This window comes from Macaca nemestrina, chromosome 15, assembly GCF_043159975.1.
Source record: "Macaca nemestrina isolate mMacNem1 chromosome 15, mMacNem.hap1, whole genome shotgun sequence".
In the NCBI taxonomy this organism is placed as follows: domain Eukaryota; kingdom Metazoa; phylum Chordata; class Mammalia; order Primates; family Cercopithecidae; genus Macaca; species Macaca nemestrina.
In genome coordinates this window covers 23,540,752-23,560,845 of record NC_092139.1, presented here as the reverse complement: position 1 = coordinate 23,560,845, position 20,094 = coordinate 23,540,752, and the positions used below count along the sequence as shown (strand labels likewise).

The 20,094-nt window shown below is 39.4% G+C and overlaps 1 protein-coding gene across 29 annotated transcripts in view; it reads right to left on the bottom strand.

Annotated features, from left to right (window-relative positions):
* The window catches only part of LOC105496360 (zinc fingers and homeoboxes 3), a 138,080-nt gene that overhangs the window by 69,189 nt on the left and 48,797 nt on the right, over positions 1 to 20,094 (bottom strand). For 12 of the 29 annotated variants that reach the window (XM_071079329.1, XM_024797480.2, XM_071079318.1 and 9 more), the window contains exon 2: positions 17,782 to 17,885. The exons of 4 other annotated variants lie outside the window; for them this stretch is intronic. The gene's annotated coding sequence lies outside the window, so the exon portion shown is untranslated. Of the gene's footprint in view, positions 1 to 16,285; positions 16,433 to 17,768; positions 17,987 to 20,094 lie in introns of all 29 variants that reach the window. 13 more of the 29 variants (XM_071079321.1, XM_071079330.1, XM_071079309.1 and 10 more) reach the window with 6 other exon arrangements.

The following is a 20,094-nucleotide window of genomic DNA, read 5'->3' as shown; positions in this document are numbered from 1 at the left end:
GAAGTGGCACAACATTTTTATGGTTAAAGGAAGTTCTTCAAACAGAAAGGAAATGATTAAAAGAAGAATTTTGAAGCATCAAAAGGGAACAGAAAACAACAGAAAAGGCAGAAATTGGGAGAGATATATATAACGATTATCCTCCTGTAGTCCCAGCTATTTGGGAGGCTAAAGCAGGAATAGTGCTTTAGTCCAGAAGTTCACCTCTACCCTGGACAACATAGCAAGACCCTGTATCTTTAAAAAAAATTAAAAATTAAAAGCGGGAATGTAAAGGGACCTGGATGGAAATCAGGTTTCCACATTTCACTCAAAGTGGTAAAATGCTGATAATGGTAGACTATAGTAAGTCACACAGGTATACTGTAATACTCAGAGCAACTGCTAAGAAAATGATACAAAGAAATACACTAAAAAAACACCATTACAAAGTCAAGATAAAAACTTCTCAAAATGTTCAAGTAACCCAGAGAAAGGCAAGAAAAGAAATAAATAATAAAATGGCAGATTAAAGCTCTAATATGTCAATAATTAGTTTAAAGGTAAATGATCTAAATTCACCAACTAAAAGGCAGAGATTGGCAGAGTAGAATAAAAATACAACCCAACTATAAGCTGTTCACAAAAACCGACTTCAAATTCAACAACATAGATAGTTACATATACATATTTATATATAACATGGCTTTACACTGTATGTAAGCAATTTCTAAATAAATAACTAAAAGGAATGATATCAAGATATCACTAAAGGAATCTCAATTATCTTTATTATTCTTTCCTATGTTTTTCAGATTATCTACAATAAGAAAGAATGGCTTTTATAATTTAAAAAAATGTTTTTTTCCAAGTAAAGCAGTCCATTTGAGATAACCGTATTGCTGCCTAGGGAGGAGGAAATAATCTTTAGCATTGGTAGCCACCATTAATGTGGATCTTTCTACTGATGAGTTGGCTGTCTACCCCTGCCTTACGCTCCAAAAGACCAGAGGTACAAGGCAGAAGGCCCGAAAGACCAGGAAATGTCCTCTTTTCAAGTTTTGGGTATGGGATCCAGGGAGTAGAGGCTGGGAGAGGGAAATGAGAAGTTAGGGAGCAGAGGGATAGGGAGCAAGGGGTAAAGAGAAGACAGTGCAGACAGCAGAGCAGGACTACTGGATGCCTGCCTTACTTCTAGTGGTTTCCAGAGTCATGGCTCTAGGTCTTCTCAGGCCTCGCCACTGAGCTAGTTCCTGTATTTTCTTAATCCATCACCCGAGACCATGTGAACATGTCTTAGTCCCCTTTGGCCCAAGAGAGCCAAATCCAGGTATCACCCCGTGATGCTGGTGGCCACAGCCCAGAAGAGGGAAGTCTTCCATTTTATACTGCCAAGTAAGTCTAACTCTAACATGCCCATCTTCTTTTATTTTTCAGTTTCTCCCTAACTTTATCCAGGAGTCTTATAACAGTTTTCCTACCATATAACATGCCCAATCCCTTTTCTGACATTTTAAGTAAGAAATCCTAAAGTAATCTTCAGTTCTTCCTCATCCATTATTTATATATACAATCTATTATTATAAAGGAGACAACACAGAATGTAGAAGGTAGATTTCTAAAGTCCCCTATTAGAGGTTTATAATTCTTTTACAAAATACTATCTTTTCTCTTCCTTAACACAACAAACGAACCCATTAAAGTCAAAACTGAAAACTCTGACCAGGAGTCTGTTATATATGAGATGCCTCCTTGTTGAGGTTGCTATAGTCCTAATTAACAGTTGACAGGACATTTCAAGACTTCTCACTCTTATCACCAGTCCTGGAAAAGTTGTCTTTTCTGTAACTTAGGACATGGACTCCCACCTCTAGGGCCACACAGGATAACTCAACGCCAACCTTGACCTTAAGGCACTTTACAAGGACTGCAGGACTATTTTAGTGCCCCAATCCTTGCCATCTCTCATGGTCAAAGTACCAACAAAAAGAAACACAATTTTACAAATACTTCAGTGTATATTATTTGAGACCACATTCACAGTTAAAATAAGCTTTTATTTTACCTGTTGTCTTGATTTTTGGGGCTGTAGTAAAAAAAAGTATGGACTTGGAGTATAAGTGTCCCTATTACTTATTAGCTACATAGCTTTGTAGCCTGTCTATAAAATGGAAATAATTATGTATATCCTTTGTAAGGACTGAATAATATATTACTTATAAAAGTTCCAGGTGGTCTCCTGGTTCCATTTAATATTCCTACTTTGGTTTTTCTTTCTTCCATCTGCTTCTCATTTATGTTTTCTTCTTGTATTTTATGGACCAGAGTGAGTCACTTTAAATTCTGGTAGAACAGGATAGCATATGAATATACAATATAAAAATAGTAGATATTCCTCTGGAGAGTAGGGGTGGGCACTGACTGGGAAGGGACATGAGGAAACTTTCTAGGTAATGATAAGTGTCTGGGTTCTATAGGTGTATTCATTTGTCAAAACCAGGCCCATATACAGTTAAGATTGAATTACAATAAAATGTACACATCTTACTTCCAAAGAAAAAAGCCTATAAAAAATAATTACCTCTACTTAGCAATAAAACATGCTGAAATAGTGAGGGGGGGAATGTATCAAAAATACTATGACAGATGACTAGATAGAGGGAAAGCAAAATCAGTAAAATATTGATGGCTGAAAACTGGTAGTGGGTATGTGGTTGTTTAAGGTAATAATCTTTCAACTTTGCAATATGTTTGAAAATTTTTATAATAAAATATTGGGAAAAAAACTCCTACTGAAAAAAAAATGGAAGGCACTCAATACTTGTTAGTTTTCAGCCAGGCGCAATGGCTCATGCCTGTAATCCCAGCACTTTGGGAGGCTAAGGCAAGAGGATTGCTTGAGCCCAAGAGTTTGAGAACAGCCTGGACAACATTGCAAGACCCCATTAAAAGAAGGGAAGGAGGGAAGAAGAAAGGGAGGGAAGAAGAAAGGGAGGGAAGGGAGGAAGAGCGGAAGGAAGGACAGACAGACGGACGGAAGGAAGGAAATTTTAATGCCATAAGGGGGACACTGCAAAAATAAAAATAAAAATACCTGTTAGTTCCCTTCTCAAACCCTATCCCTATTGTTATTCATCTATTTGCTTATTCACCTGTCAACATGTAGTAGGCACATACTCTAGTGTTGCCTGGTACAAGTTGCTTACCCCATACTCCTCTGCATCTCAGTTTCCTCATCTATGGAATAATAATTACAAGTGCCTCATGGGATTTTTGTGAAGATTCAGTGAGATAATAAACATGTAACACTTCACGCAGTGCCTGCCACACAGTTGGTGTTTGAGAAGTGCTAGCTGTTATAATGTCATTATAGCATACAATAAGGAGCATAGGCATCACCACAGATTATTCTAGTGTCAAGTAATGACTAGAAGCCCTGACTCCTGACTGCTTGGCTTCAAATGCCAACTCTATCACTTATTACTTTTGCAGCTTTGGGCAAAATTCACAAGCTGTGTCCTCATCTGTAAAACAGGAATAATACACGTCACTCTCATAAGGTTATAATCACAAATGCAAATTATATCTATCAAAATAATATAAGCAACATAATTTAAGATATATATATATATAGCTTAGACAGTACCTGAAACAGTGTAAACACTCAATTGATGTTAGCAAATTCACTATGCTGGATACTCAGAGGCATAATGATGAATGCCTAAGTCTCTGACCCCTGGAGAGTTGATAATGCAGGAGACAAGAAAGCAATGTCAACAGAAGGATCGCAAAGCAGCCTATAATGGATGTGTGCTACAGGAAAGGTACTACAATGGAATATGTTGAATACAATAGGCATGGGATACCTGAGGGAGACTGATAATAGTGAGTGAGGAAGGCCAAAGAAGACTTCAAGGGGAGGGTGGCATTGATGAACTGGAACTTGAAGTTAGAAAAGGGGAAGAAAAAGCTTGTTAAAGGACACGGTATAGGCACCCTACTGGAGTTTAGTAACAGGTAGGTCAGGGTGGTTTGGAAGATTCATGCCTGGAAAGGGATTGAGCTGAGATGGTAAAAAGTTCTGCTGATGTAGACTTTGCTCTTCAAAAGGATTTTGAAAAAATGATCATCTATTCTTATACTCCACTGGGTTCGTAGAGTTAAGTTTTGTAAATTAATTATATCAACCAGTAACTTTTCCTTGATTCTTCTAAGAAATAAATACTACTCATCATTTATCCACTGTACTCTTTATATAAAGAAACAAAGAATTCATAACCGTAACCACTTTACCAACTCAAGGCACAAGGACATATCTCTACTAAATAAAACATCCCAGAGCCTCTAGAGGAAGGGCCAGGGGAGAGGTTACTAACAGTGTGGTAGAATCCAGTGAGTTAGCGCCACTCCAGTTGTTTTACTACTTTGACGTTACAACTTGGAATCTGACTCAAGAGATTAAATTCAGGAAGGGAGAGGTGTCCATGCAGCAGAGAAGAGTTGGCTTCCTTTGGCCACTGCCAGCTGGCCACACTGGGCCTCTGAGAGATTGCTATGCCTTGGTAAACACATTTCTGATTTCTGTAGGCACTGAGCAAACTCACTAAGCCTTACCAAAGTGTCTTCAACATCACAGCCTGAAAGAAGTGGTGAGGACAGAGGCAGGTTTTGTAATCATTAAAGGCACCAAATGCTACTTCAAAATCATATAAATTAAACATATAAAGTATAAATGAAAACATTTTTCAACACTGTTGGAAATTAAAATGGTAACTAATTTTACATTTAACTCCAAGGAAAAAATAAAAAGCAAACTTATTTTGGTATAAACCAAGCCTTTTTAGCAGATGCACCTTTGAGTGAGAGGTGTGCTGGCTGGTTTAGGCTCGGAGGAACAATCTCCTGGTCTGTGAGCTCCATGAGGACAGGAACCATGGCTGTCTCGCTCACTGCTACTGTGAGCTCCATGAGGACAGGGACCATGGCTCTCGCTCACTGCTATTATGAGCTCCATGAGGGCAGGGACCATGGCTGTCTCGCTCACTGCTATGATTTTAGGGTGTAATACAGTGGTCTGACATGTAACTGTTGCTGAGAACTACCCACTGACAGAATAAGACTAGTCTCCAGTTTTGTAAATTGAGAATTTTTTTTTTAACTTAAGAGACTATTCAGTTCTTAATTAGGTGGGGGTAGAACTGATTTAATACCAACCAAACTCAATGGAGACAAATTAGATTTTTCCCTCATTTTAAGAAGCAGTATAGCTTTCTAGGAGCCTCACTATTCCTGTAATTTACCCAGAGCTGTCCTTCCTTAATATCAAAACATCTAGGAAACAGAATCCCTAATCAGGTTGCTGCATAAAGAACAAATTTAGAGCCCCTCTCGGGGTTTTCAACCTGTGTATCTAGCATGCCTAGCCTTACAGCAATCAGAATGTCTCCCCCAGGCCAATATGGCCCTTCCCTTCATGGACAGGGCCAGGTGTACTCAGAGAGTCCCACACTCCAACTCCTCCTAGACTCCATAGTCTGGGTTTTTAGTGTCCACATCATCTAAAATAGTGTACATTGTACCCAACAGGCATTATTTCATCCCTCAGCCCCCTCCCACCTTTTGGAGCCTCCAATGCCTATTATTCCACTCTATATGTCCAGCTGTACCCACTGTTTAGCTCCCACTTATAAGTGAGAACATGCATAAACCTCTATCTTTTAAGATTTTTCTGTTTATAGTGCTTCAGGTTGGCTGCTTCCTAATGACAAAGGAAGGACCTTCATCTACAAATGCCTCGAGAAGACTGTGTGGTCACCTTCACATGGATGTGCACCAATTTTCAGGCCATCTTGGCTTCAGCAGTAAACAACTGAGGCAACATCTTCAGAGATCTTCAGGCTACTAAGTGATATCTACGGACCTGTGACTCTGTAAAAGCTGGTTTGGAATTTCTTTTTTCCATTAAGTGCAGTATCTTGCATTGACTAATTTTCTGCTATCATAGCCTCATAAAATGTTCACGAAAATCTCCCATCGTAGCTTTTCACTACTGTATCCTTCAGAAAGGTCTAGGAAATTAAACATATCAGAAAATGAGCCTATAGGCAGCACTGTGGACAGTCATCATTCATATTTCACCTACTCATAGAAGGTGATTTAACCCTAAGCTTGCTTTCATATTCTTAATCCAATTTCTACTCAGGTCCAAATTGATTCTCTAACTCCACAATGGCTCTTTACTTAAAAATGAGGTAGAAAATAAGAAATCTTGTCAAGATTCTTTTTTTTTTTTTTTTTTTTTTTTTTTGAGACCAAGTCTCACTCTGTTGCCCAGGCTATAGTGCAGTGGCGTGATCTTGAGGTTCACTGCAACCACCGCCTGCCAGCTTCAAGCAATTCTCCTGCCTCAGCCTCCTTAGTAGCTGGTACTACAGGCATGTGCCACCATGCCTGGCTAAGTTTTCATATTTTTACTAGAGATGGGGTTTCACCATGCTAGCCAGGCTGGTCTCAAACTCCTGGTCTTGTGATCTGCCTGCCTTGGCCTCCCAAAGTGCTGGGATTACGGATGTGAGCCACCACGCCCAGCCTCCCTTTTTTTTTTTTTTTTTTTTTTTTTTTTTTTTTTTTTGAGATGGAGTTTTGCTCTTGTCAGCCAGGCTGGAGTACAGTGGCACGATTTTGGCTCACTCAAACTTCCACCTCCCAGGTTCAAGTGATTCTACTCAGCCTCCTGAGTAGCTGGGTTTACAAGCACCCGCCACCATGCCCAGATAATTTTTGTATTTTTAGTAGAGATGGGTTTTCACCAAGTTGGCCAAGCTGGTCTCAAACTCCTGACCTCAGGTGATCCACCCACCTCGGCCTCCCAAAGTGCTGGGATTACAGGAGTGAGCCACTGTACCTGGCCAAGATTTAAAAAAAATTATTTTGAGCTAATTTTAGAGTTACAGAAAAGTTGCAAAAATTGTACAGTTTCCATATATCTTGGCCCCAGTTTCCCCAATGTTAGCATCTTACATAACCATTGTATATTTACCAGAACCAGAACTTTAACATTAATACAATACTATTAACTAAACCAAAGACCTTATTCAAGTTGTACTGGCTTTTTCTACCGATCTCCCTTTTCTGTTCCAGAATCCTATTCAGAATCCCCGCTGTATTTAGTTGTTATTTCTCCTTGGTCTCCTGAGGCCTGTGACAGTTCCTTGTTCTTTCCTCATCATTCACATTCTTGACAACTTTTAAGAGTATTAAACAGTTATTTTGTTGACTGTCCCTTGATTTGGGTTTGCCTGATGTTTTCTCATGATTACTCTGAGGTTATACATTCTTGGCAAAAATACCACAGAAATGATGTTGTGTTCTTAATACATCATATCATGGGGCTCATGATGTTGATGTCTTATTGCTGGTGGTGCTGGCCTTGACCTCTTGGTTAAGGTGGTTCCTGCTGAGTTTTTCCACTATCCATTTATGACCTCTTTCTTTATAGTTAATTAACATGTTGAGGTAGTTTGAGACTATGCAAATTCTTTCAAAGCTTTCTTGAAGGACTACTGGCTCCCTCATTCACAAACCAGCTCACTCGCCTTCAAATTCCCAAGAGATCAGTTGATATGATTTCCCCATTTGTGCCACACAAGCACTCTGATTACTTTTGTTTGTTCAGTGAATTTTACTTTTCTTCTGCTTATTAAAAAAAATATTTTCATTGTTTAAAAAATGTAATTGTGGAGCTCTCATAACCCCACCTTTCAGAGATTAGCACTATAGATAATTTGATGTATATTCCATCTGAATTTTTTTTCCTCTTTTAATACCACTGGAGTCAGATACCATGAGCTTAAATCCCAGTTCCACCGTGAACTTTGGGCAAGTTGCCTAATTTTGTGTGCAGGTAATTCTTTCTTTTTGGGGAACCAATGACTTCTTTGTAAATCTGATCTATAGACTCTCATTCTCAGAAAATGCACGATATATAGTATACATGACATTTTGCATACAACTATAGGGACTCACAGACTAGGTTAAGAACCCCTATTCTATTTATCACCTTTGATCCACAATTCTGTTTCTGGTAATCTAGCCTATAAAATACTGGCACATACAAACAGGTACAAAAAACATTTCATGTAGTCCTAGCAAAAAATTGGGAGTAATTTAAAACATCCACCAACAGGGAACTGGCTAAATTATGATCACTCCACACTATGGAATACCCTACAAAGAATGAAGTAGATACATGTGCATGGACATAGAAAGACTCCCATTATATACTATTAAATGAAAACATTTCAGGACTTTGTATGACTCCATTTTTAGTAAGATGAAGGGAGAGAGGGATGGAGAGGGAGGGAGAAAGGAGAAGAGAAAAAGAATGAGAGGGCATGAAACCTATCTATATGTAAATGCATAGAAAAAAATCTGGAAAGTTTCACAATAAACCCAACATCAATGACTCTGGGAGAATGGGATTATCGGGTTAATTTTATTATTTATTTAGTCTATATTATATTATTTGAACTTTTTACAAAGGGTACAACTTTAAAAATTCCAATAAGATTCTTTAAAAACCTTTTCATAGGCAACAACTCTGAATAAATATAGATTTAAAAGTGTTTAATGACTGGCAGAAATAATTTAATGATAAAAGAATAACCAAACTGGTAAGAAGTTTGCCCACAATGGAATGCTAGTTCAAGATACATATGAAACAAAATCAGAAAGTTAAATGAGAAAAACCTAATGAAACTCTCAATGGATACAAGAATGTAATTTGACAATATTCATTTCTAATAAAAATACTAAGAACAAAAGGCATATAGATAAGGCAAGATGATATAAAACATCTCTCTAAGCCAAATGTAAAAAAAAGGCAATAAAAGGCCACTTTTACCATATTAAATATTTTTGAAGTTCTGGCCAATGCAGCAAGACAGCTGAAATAAGGTAGGCATATATATTGCATAGGAAGTTAAATATGTTATCTGCAGATGAGATGATTGGACAACTATAAGAGAAAAAATAAAAATTTTGGAAGAGCTATTTTGTAAGGTAGAAATAAATCTTTTACATCCTGTTTTTAAGAGACATCAATTGAACACTGCCATGGGGTAGATGAGGTCACACAGTGGACACCTGAACTCCAGATGCCACTTCTGGATCAAGGTTAAAATTGTTCCTTGTCGAACTCCTTAAAAACTTGAGGGAATACAACCTGATTACCAAGATTTGCCTACTTTTAGTTCATCAGGTAAGGCTCCAACAGCCTGAAATTTATCACTATTTGTATGGTCCAAATGACAATGAGGAAGAGGTTATCTCTCATACCCTTTTTCCCTACAACAAGTAACAACAATGACAACACAAGCAACTAACAATGGTGAACACACACTGGAAACCTTTCTAAGCACGACAAGCAGTAGTTCATTTAACCTTCACCACAACCCTTGGTAGTAGATTCTAATTTTGCCTCCAGTTTACAGATGAGAAAACTGAGGCACAAAGAAGCTTGAGGCACAAATAACTTGCCCAAGGTCACTCAGCTAGTAGCTGGTAGAGCCAGGAGTTGAACCCAGGCAGTCTGGTTCCGGGCCCATGCTCTCAGCACTACACAATCTTGTTGCCGAAGAATGCACAGGCAAATCATCATCTAGAGGAAAGATACAATCTACGAATTAGAGTTCTGGAGGAAACTGAATTGAACAAAAGATTCAAATGACAGAAGAAAACTACTTTCAGCATGGAAAGACCTGAGAGAAGAAACAAGAAGGCACTCCTAGTGTCTCACACATCATTAGCAAAGAGGATCCCTGGGACATGACCTGGAAACATCTGAAAACAATGTGAGAAGAAAAGAAAAAAAACTCCAAGTAAGCAAGTTAAATAGATTACATGAAGGGGAATCTAGTAGAGTTATTTTTTATTTTTTTTAATAACAGAAGTCTAGAAACGAGACAATCTAAGATATAAAACATCAAAGAAAAAGAAGCTGAGCAAATCAGAATACCTCAAGCTGTCATCTGTAAACAAACAAAAATGATGCCACCCCCGGACCAAATGGCCTCATTCATCTACCAGTTTTCTAGAGTGGCAGTCAAACCGCATTTCCTTGCCTCCTGACTCCAGAGGGAGCTGACTTAGGTTCTATGGAAACTGAGCATGCTGGCATTGCTGGCCACTGCCCCTGAAGGAAAACACCTCTTCCACACCACTTTTCTGTATCTCCTCTACTTTCTTCTCTAGCATGAACTTGGCATTTGGGCCTGGTTTGCAATCCCACTTACTAACTTAGTAACAACACCTTAGTCTCCTTGCCTACAAAGCAGAGTAATAATTCCATGCATAAGGCTGTTGTGAAGACTAAGCCAGCCATCTGAATAAGCTCTAGTCACCCCATGCTGGACATGTATTACAGTGCTCAATATGTTCAATTTCCTGAACATAAAGACTGACCTTTGCCAACAGCCAATCCTAAGACCTTTTACTTTCTGTACATGCTCTACTTGAGGGATTTTATATCTCTTATGGCTTTGATATCCTCCTTGGTACAAGTGAGTCTCACATCTTTATCTCCATCCCCAACATCTCATCTGAGTTTCTGATCCATATTTCCAACTTCTCCTAGATATGTTTGCCTAGACATTCAACAAGTCCTAAAATAAACTTTCCCCTGCTTCTCTCCAAATTAGTCTCTGCACCCAATCCACACCCTTTATACTACTCCCTAAGTTGGTCAGTAGTTCCACCATCTATCACCACCTTCCCTAAAACAAACAAAAACTCCTCTGAGGCATGCCCCCCAATCCACACCCTTTATACTACTCCCTAAGTTGGTCAGTAGTTCCACCATCTATCACCACCTTCCCTAAAACAAACAAAAACTCCTCTGAGGCATGCCCTAATTCCCAGTCTCCTCCATGGCAGGCATTGGTAATTTTAGATTCTGCCCCCAAATGCCTCATATCTCCTCTTCTCCATCATCACTGCTATCTCCTATGCTCAAGTTGCTCTCACCTATTATCTGGACAACTGCCCACAGCTGCTTAACTGACTTCCCTCCCTGCAGGCTGTGCTTCACATGACAGCCAGAATTATCTTCCTTAAAAATGAACTAGAACATGGCACTCCCTTGCTTTAAACCCTCTGGTACAGACCACAGGATACAAACTGAAACTTGTTGCCCAGTATTCAAGGTGCTTCACAATCTGGCCCCAACACCCCTTGTCCAGCCTCATCTCCAGCCACTATCCCAAGAAAAGGCTGATGTACCTGTGCACCTTCAGACTTTTGCCCTCTCACTTTATCCTCTTTCTCACAAAGCTCTGCTGGTACATACAGTAACATTTAGCTCCCAGGGTGCCTGCACTGACTCACCAAACTTCTCTCTCTCTCTCTGTATCCAATACACCTGACACATCACATCTTTTGCCATTGTTGGCTGATTTGTACATCATGCCACCTCATCAACCTTGAAGGCAGGGACAGAACTGCCCTTACTTTTGTATCTCCTGCGCCCAGCTCATGATCTGTTGGCTCAGAGTGAGACCTCAGTGGCTGTTAACTAACTGAATCAAAAATAGCAAAATACTTATGAGTACCAGGCTGAGGCTCAGAAGAATTAAGACACTTCATAAAACAAATGTAAGAGGTGAAAAAAAAAAATAATTGCGGAGATGGGGTAGATAAGGAATAGGAAGAGAAGATGCCCCAAAAAAGGGCAAATTAAATTTGCCTATGGGGAAGAAAAGGCAAGTTCTTCCTTTTGCTTTTATTATAGTAAATAAATATAGAAACACATATTATTTTTTGCACTAAGACAATTTGAAAGATTGTTCACCTTTAAAATTTGCTTAAAAGCTAAAGAAAGCAAAGAATGTTCTGTAAAACAGAAGACACAATGGAGAAGAAACAACAAACATAAAAACAAAGAAACATACAATATACAGAAAACATAATACAATAGCAATAATAAATTAAACAGTATAAAATCCCGTATAAGATGTAGAACCTTCAAAGATAAGTTAAACAGAGACAAAACCTGACAACATTCTGTTTGCAAGAGATAGGCTATGAAATAACGATAATGAAGTTGGAAAATGTAACAAAATCATTACATAAGAAAGTATAGACCATGAAAAAATAGAGAGCAGTACTGTTTTCTGCACTACCAAAAAATAAAAATAAAAACTAAATACACAACCAATAATCTTGAGAAACAAACAGAAGAATCTAGAGGAATTTTTTTCTTTTTTCTTTTTTGAGATGGAATCTTGCTCTGTCGCCCAGACTGAAGTGCAGTGGCGCAATCTCAGCTCCCTGCAACCTCTGCCTCCCGGGTTCAAGCAATTCTCCTGACTCAGCTTCCAGAGTAGCTGGGACTACAGGTGTATGCCACCACACTCAGCTAATTTTTCTTTTGTATTTTAGTAGAGACAGGGTTTCACCATGTTGCCAAGGCTGGTCACAAACTCCTGAGCTCAGGCAATCTGCCCATCTCAGCCTCCCAAAGTGCTAGCATTACAGGTGTGAGCCACCACTCCTGGCTGAGGAATTTTTTTTTTTAAAGAAATAAATTAGATATTTTGAAAGTGAAAACCAAAAAACTTTTGAAGGATTCATAAGAAACTGACAGGAGCTGCTGCCTGAGAGTGGAGCTATTTGGCCAAGGAATAACAATGAATGGGAAACTGACTTTTCACTACATCCTTTTTTGTATTTTTTAAAGTTTTATATTTCAACTAAAAGTTGCTGTGAATAGACTAAAATTGATACTACTGGCAAGTGCAAAAAAAAAAAAGAAACATAAATAGGAAAAACAGGACACAAAAAGAAGCAATAAAATTGTAAGAGAATATGTGTGTTGCCGGGCTCGGTGGCTCAAGCCTGTAATCCCAGCACTTTGGGAGGCCGAGACGGGCGGATCACGAGGTCACGAGATCGCGACCATCCTGGCTAACACGGTGAAACCCTGTCTCTACTAAAAAATACAAAAAAACGAGCCGGGCGAGGTGGCGGGCGCCTGTAGTCCCACCTACTTGGGAGGCTGAAGCAGGAGAACGGTGTGAACCCAGGAGGCGGAGCTTGCAGTGAGCTGAGATCCGGCCACTGCACTCCAGCCTGGGTGACAGAGCGAGACTCCGTCTCAGAAAAAAAAAAAAAAAAAGAATATGTGTGTTAATAAATTTGGATAAAACTAAATAGATGAGTTTTTAATCAAAAATGTAAAATTCTAACACTGGCAAAAATAAAATACCTAACCAGACCAACATCTTTTAAAAATCAAAGAACTAGGCCAGGCACGGTGGCTCACACCTGTAATCCTAGTGCTTTGGGAGGCTGAGGCGGGCAGATTACCTGAGCTCAGGAGTTTGTGACCAGCCTTGGCAACACGGTGAAGCCCTGTCTCCACTAAAATAATAAAACAAAATTTATGAGGCATTTTGGGGCAGAAATCCCAGCACTTTGGGAGGCCGAGGCGGGCGGATCACAAGGTCAGGAGTTCAAGACCAGCCTGACCAACATGGAGAAACCCCGTCTCTACTAAAAATACAAAAAAAAAAAAAAAATTAGCCAGGTGTGGTGGCACATGCCTATAATTTCAGCTACTCGGGAAGCTGAGATGGGAGAATCACTTGAACCCAGGAGGCAGAGGTTGCAGTGAGCCGAGACCGTGCCACTGAACTCCAGCCTGAGCAACAAGAGTGAAACTCCGTCTTAAAAAAAAAAAAAATCAATTACACCCCTAAAAAGTAGTTAGTTAATTAGTCTCCAGAAACAAATGATTCATGTCTCCAGAAACAAATGATTCATGTTATATAAATCATGCCAAAAATAGGTCAAGATATAGGTTATCTAATTATTCTACTAATCTGACCCAAAAACTGGCTAAAAGAAATGGAAAGAAAGAAAACTATACACAAAGTTCACTGTGAACTTATGCTCAAAAATTTAAAAGAATAGCAAATAGAACCTAGAAATAGATTTTAAAATTTTTATTTGTGTCAACAGAAATAAAAAAATTCATTTGTTAAAATCTAATATCTATTCTTAATTTTAAAATTCTAAAACTAATAGTAAAGGTACATTTTCTTACCCTGATTGAGTACCTATTTACTGAACCAAATGTCAATTATACTTCAAGGGAAAAAACAAGCTACGCAGTCATTAAAAGCAAGCACAAAATAAGCATTTTATAATCACTGTTAATACAGTATCAGAAGTTCCTTCCAACAAAAAGCAACATAAAAATGAATGAGACACAAATACAATAAAGGCAGATGTTATACTTTTTTTTAATATAACACCTTTGTAAACTTACAAAACCCAAAGGAATCACTTAAATCGTTATAATATTTTTTTTTGTTTTTTTGAAACGGAGTTTCGTTTTTGTTGCCCAGGCTGGAGCGCAACGGCACAAACCCGGCTCACCACAACCTCCGCCTCCCGGGTTCAAGCGATTCTCCTGCCTCAGCCTCCTGAATAGCTGGGATTACAGGCAGGCACCACGCCAGGCTAATTTTGTATTTTTAGTAGAGATGGGGTTTCTCCATGTTGGTCAGGCTGGTCTCAAACTTCCGACCTCAGGTGATCCGCCTGCCTTGGCCTCCCAAAGTGCTGGGATTACAGGCGTGAGCCACCACCCCCAGCCATTATGATAAATTTCAAGTGATCACAGTCATCATCAATATGGAAAAACTTACAGTACTCCTGGTCCTCAAGCTTGAGTGCACATGAAATTCGTTGGGCAGCTTTTTAAATGTTAATGTCCACAGCGCCCCAAGATAAATTGTCTCAGAGTCTCTGAGGGTGAGACCAGGAATTAGAAATTTATAAAGCTTCTGAGGTGATTTTAATGTTCAGCCAAGTAGAGATGCCCACTACTATATACTTAATTACCTACATAGCCTTAAAAATACAAAGTAAAAAAGTATTACTATTAACCATTCATGATATTCACAAATGGGTAGAGAAAGATTGCCATAAGGAACAAATGTTCAAAAGAAGAAACCTGAGAGAAGACATAGTTAGCTCCTGTACAAACGTCTCTAGTCCACTGCAGTTTAGGCAAAAAGGTGGGCAATTAATACCAGAACCAGTGGAGGGGGACAAGACCCATGGCCACAACAGAACAATGGCAGCGATAGACAATTATTCTCTTTCCAAGTGTTAATGGGGTAGGAGGCATGCGTGAGGATTTGATAGAGGCTGAGGTACTCTAGGATTACCTGCATAGCTGTATGAGGTCATATGTAAGATAAATTTCTAGAAATGCTATATTAAACTGCTGAGTCAGACGGTAGGTGCCTCTAAAAGTGAAAGATTTTAAAAGACCTTAAAGGTGAAACAGAAAAAGCGTGATGTGTAGAATAAACATCATACTTCATAGGTAGAAGCAGAGTGGCAAAAATGAGATAAGCTGTAGCCAAGATGGTTCAGTGTCACCAGGTAGTAGGTACAGAGACTGACATATAAGAAAACTCTCAGTGATTCCAGTTTGACTTTGACCTTCCCATTAACCTTCCTCCACTGCAACCTCCAATCATATGCAATGTCCCCATCCTACCAGTTATCAAATTCAATAGGCATTTCTAGGGCCCACCTGTTTCCTCTACCTTGACCATGATATTCTTCTTTCAGGTCACGTCTCACCTGAACCACTCTTTTTGTTAACCTCCCAATCTTTTTTTTTTTTTTTTTTTTTTTTTTAAAGACAGAATCTCACCCTGTTGCCCAGGCTGGAGTGCCGTGGCATGATCTTGGATCACCGCAACCTCCGCCTCGTGGGTTCAAGTAATTCTCACACCCTCCCAAGTAGCTGGGATTACAGGCGCCTGCCACCATGCCTGATAATTTTTTTTTTTGTATTTTTAGTACAGATGGGGTTTCACCATACTGGTCAGGCTGGTCTTGCACTCCTGACCTCAAAAGATCCACCTGCCTCGGCCTCCCAAAGTGCTGGGATTACAGGCGTAAGCCACCGCGCCTAGCCTAAACCTCCCAATTAATTACCATCCATAGCTTTCCTAGACATTTGTTTAATATTTTATGTCTTTTTTTAGTATAAATATCTGATCTGCCATTTATATTCCTAAAGTGGCTCTAAATTACCTTCTAGATCAAAGAGCTATCTTTGACAATGATTTTTAAGCCCTGCTGTTTATCAGACTTTTAACATCCAGTTTAAGATACTTCCTCCACAATTTTTTCCGTTAATCATTTTCAATCCAATCACATGATCTCCAAATCTTCTTAATCCTAACATAAGCATGCTTCATTCATTCACTCAACAAATACTTACTGAGCATCTATTGTCCAGCACTGGTTTAGATTCTGGGGATAATCTTGCCCTCAAAGAGGAGTTCAGGCAGGGAAGGTACTGGGTGTGAAGGGAAGGCAGGGAGACAGCCAATCAAATTTATCTACAGTGGCTGGATGGTGATAAATGCTATAGAAAAAACAGAGAAGGATAGAGTGATTCCAGGGTATGGTAAGGTATCATTTTCAGTTGAGGGTACCATAGAAGGCATCTTTGGAGCAGAAACCTGAAGAAGGAGAGCAGTAGTCATTTGGCTATCTGGGAGAAGATGATTCCAGGCAGAGGGAACAAGAACAATAGCTCCAAAGCAGGAATATTTCTGGGCAGACCGAAGCATGGCCAGGAGACCAGTGTGATGAAGCAGTCAGTATGAGAGTGAGCACTAGGAGATGTGTACACAAGAAACTTAGGACATTTTTAGTTTAGAGGATTGATATATAAAGCCACTAAACAGTTTCACTCAATTTTAAGACTCAAAGTTAAATAACGATCAAGGAAGAATACCCAAGATTACACCTGCAGCAATCCATTACTGAAGCATAGGGAAGGTGCCCACCACAAGACAAAGTTCCAGAAGTTACACTTGTGGGAAAATGCCCACGGGCTGGTGGTCCCCAGGCTTGTGAAGGAGAAGAAAGAGATGTTGCCATGGAGTTGTCTAAGGAAGTTGTACAGAACTTCCAGCATCACATATCATCAATGACTCTGCCTCCATTTCTTTCACTCCTAAAATTTTTTATTCAGCTTACTGGAGAAAGTTTCTTAATAATGGAAAATAATGTAAAAGATGTGCTTTATTTAAAAGGCTTACTAGGGCATATCTATTTCATCAAGAGAAGGCTATGTCTACTTACAATGATTATTTGCTAGTGTGCTTTGTTTTCCATATGAAGTTTAGCATTAAAAAAAGGTTTTCCTGGTTTAAATTTTAATATGTTTTGTAACTGCTTTTTAATAGTATATTGTGAATATATGCCCATCATTAAATACACTAGATTTTTTTTTAAGGTATCCTATTCCACATATCCCAGAGATGTGTGTAGTGCCACATATATTGTAACCTGAGAATATGGCTTGAATAATTGGTATTCAAATTAGTTTTCTAGTTTTTCAAGTCAATCAAGTGTAAGTTCTGCACTCAGACTAAAAGCTGACACTTTGACTCACCCTGTACATCACTGAGACACAACACAGGATACTCTTATGATCTCAGTGGTCAACCTATAACAGATTCCTATCAAATGATTGAAGAAATCATCTAAGTTGTAGATTCAATGCAGATTTTTAGATTAATCCAAAAAAGAATGATTTGATGAAAGAGTTCAGCAATAAAAAACAAGGGAGGAGAAAATAATGTTTAATAGCAATGCAAAGATTAAATATAATTATAAAGACTTATGCATTACAAAGTTGCGGTAATTGATGTAGCAAGAAACTTGGGAAAACTGACAAGCATGTTATTTACCCAGGAAACATACTTTTTCCTTACTTCATTGTTTTCTCCAGTTTCCCTCTTCACTTTATGCAGTCCCACAAGCATCTTTAAAAGGTTGCATGTTGCTTCTGCAGTTGCATTTCAGTCCTATAAAAGCAGCAGCGCATCATCACTTCATGAGAAAACATTTCAGGAGGCTGAGTTATCCAATCTCATTAGTCTCCTTTCCTAATTCATTTGCACCAGAACTATACATAAACAGAAAAACCAGCGAGACAAGGGCAAAAAGAGGTTATCGAAATACAAACTAGCAATTTGAAACTATTAAAATTTCTAGTAGAAACTAGAACACAGAAATAAAGCAAACTCATTGGTCTCTGATAACAGATCAGGACAAAATCTGTAATTTTAACGCTCTTTCCACCAATGAGTTTCCATCTCTCTCTCCCAGCTAAGTTTGAGATAGCTTGGCAGAAATATTAACAGATGTGTTGCTTTATAACTTCAAGAATGTGCTATTTTCTGATGTTCTTCCATTTGGGTTTTCCTGGTATGGATTCTAGAAGTACAAAAATGGCTCAGACTGTGAGTTCCAGGCCAAGGAACTGTTTTCATCTCTGTCTCTAACCATTACCCCTGTATTTCATCATGGGCACTTTCGGTGAATGAATGAGACAGTAACTATGTTTCCAACAGACAACCAGAGATGCTTCATGGGAAACAGTTGAAAAACCACTACTTTTGAGTTCTTATTTCTTACTTGAAGAATTCTCTTTGGTTGAGATGCTCATTAGCAGTAAAATGGTCCCAAAGTGAGTATACCAGAAGGTCTCAGAACTTCCAACAGACGTCTAGGCATTGGTACACTACACTATTGTACCATGACTATGAGCATCTATGAATGTACACAGGTTTCCCCCTCAAAAAAAAAAAAAAAAAAAACCCTCACCAAAGTGACTTCTTAACTTCTTAACACCATCGTCTTATGTCTTTAACATACACACACCTAGCTTTACACTGCATCAGGGATTGTTCTAAGAGCTTTAAGTACATTAATCCAATCCTTACAATGACCCTATGAAGTTGATTCTATATTCTAATCACCCAGATGAGGAAACTTAATAGGTAAATTACCCAAAGAAAAGCATTATGTTAAGGCTGGGTATGGTGGCTCACGTCTGTAATCCCAGCACTTTGGGAGGCCGAGGCGGGCAGATCACAAGGTCAGGAGTTCGAGACCAGCCTGACCAACATGGTGAAACCCCATCTCAACTAAAAATACAAAAATTAGCCAGGCATAGTGGTGCATGCCTGTAATCCCAGCTACTCAGGAGGTTGAGGCAGAAGAATTACTTGAAACCGGGAGGCAGAGGTTGCAGTGAGCCAAGATCGTACCACTGCACTTCAGGCTGGGCAACAGAACGAAACTCCATCCAAAAAAAAAAAAAAAAAAAGGCCAGGCGCAATGGCTTACACCTGTAATCCTAGCACTTTGGGAGGCCGAGGCGGGCAGATCACGAGGTCAGGAGGTTGAGACCATCCTGACTAACATGGTGAAATCCTGTCTCTATTAAAAATACAAAAAAATCATCCAGGTGTGGTGGCGGGCGCCTGTAGTCCCAGCTACTCGGGAGGCTGAGGCAGGAGAATGGCACGAACCCGGGAGGTGGAGCTTACAGTGAGCTGAGATCACACCACTGCACTCCAGCCGGGGCGACAGAGCAAGATTCCCTCTCAAAAAAATTAAAAAGGATTATGCACGATGCTGCTGTTCATAGCCAGGGGTGCCTGGGCAAATATAATTGTGCAGTAAGCTACAGTGTCACCCATCTATTTCACTTTTTCTACTTCTGTCCTGGTATGCCTAAAGTAGCTCAATGTCTAGTTGAATTAGCTCTTGAAAATTTATCCTTATTAATAATTTACTGAAAAACAACTTCTAATTCTCTCTAACTTAAACCTCATCTTTGCTTATTTTTTGAAAATTATCCTCTGGGAGGCTGAGAAAGAAGACTGCTTGAGGCCAGGAGTTCAAGACCAACCTGGGCACCAGAGTGAGACGACCACAGTCTCTACAAAAGTTGTTTTGTTTCTTGTTTTTTGTTTTTGATACAGAGTCTCCCTCTGTCCCCCAGGCTGGAGTGCAATGGCGCTATCTCAGCTCACTGCAACCTCCGCCTCCCAGGTTCAAGCAATTCTCCTGCCTCAACTTCCCGAGTAGCTGGGACTACAGGTACACACCACCATACCCAGCTAATTTTTGTATTTTTAGTAGAGACAGGGTTTCACCATGTTGGCCAGATGGTCTCAATCTCTTGACCTTGTGATCCGCCCGCCTCAGCCTCCAAAAGTGTTG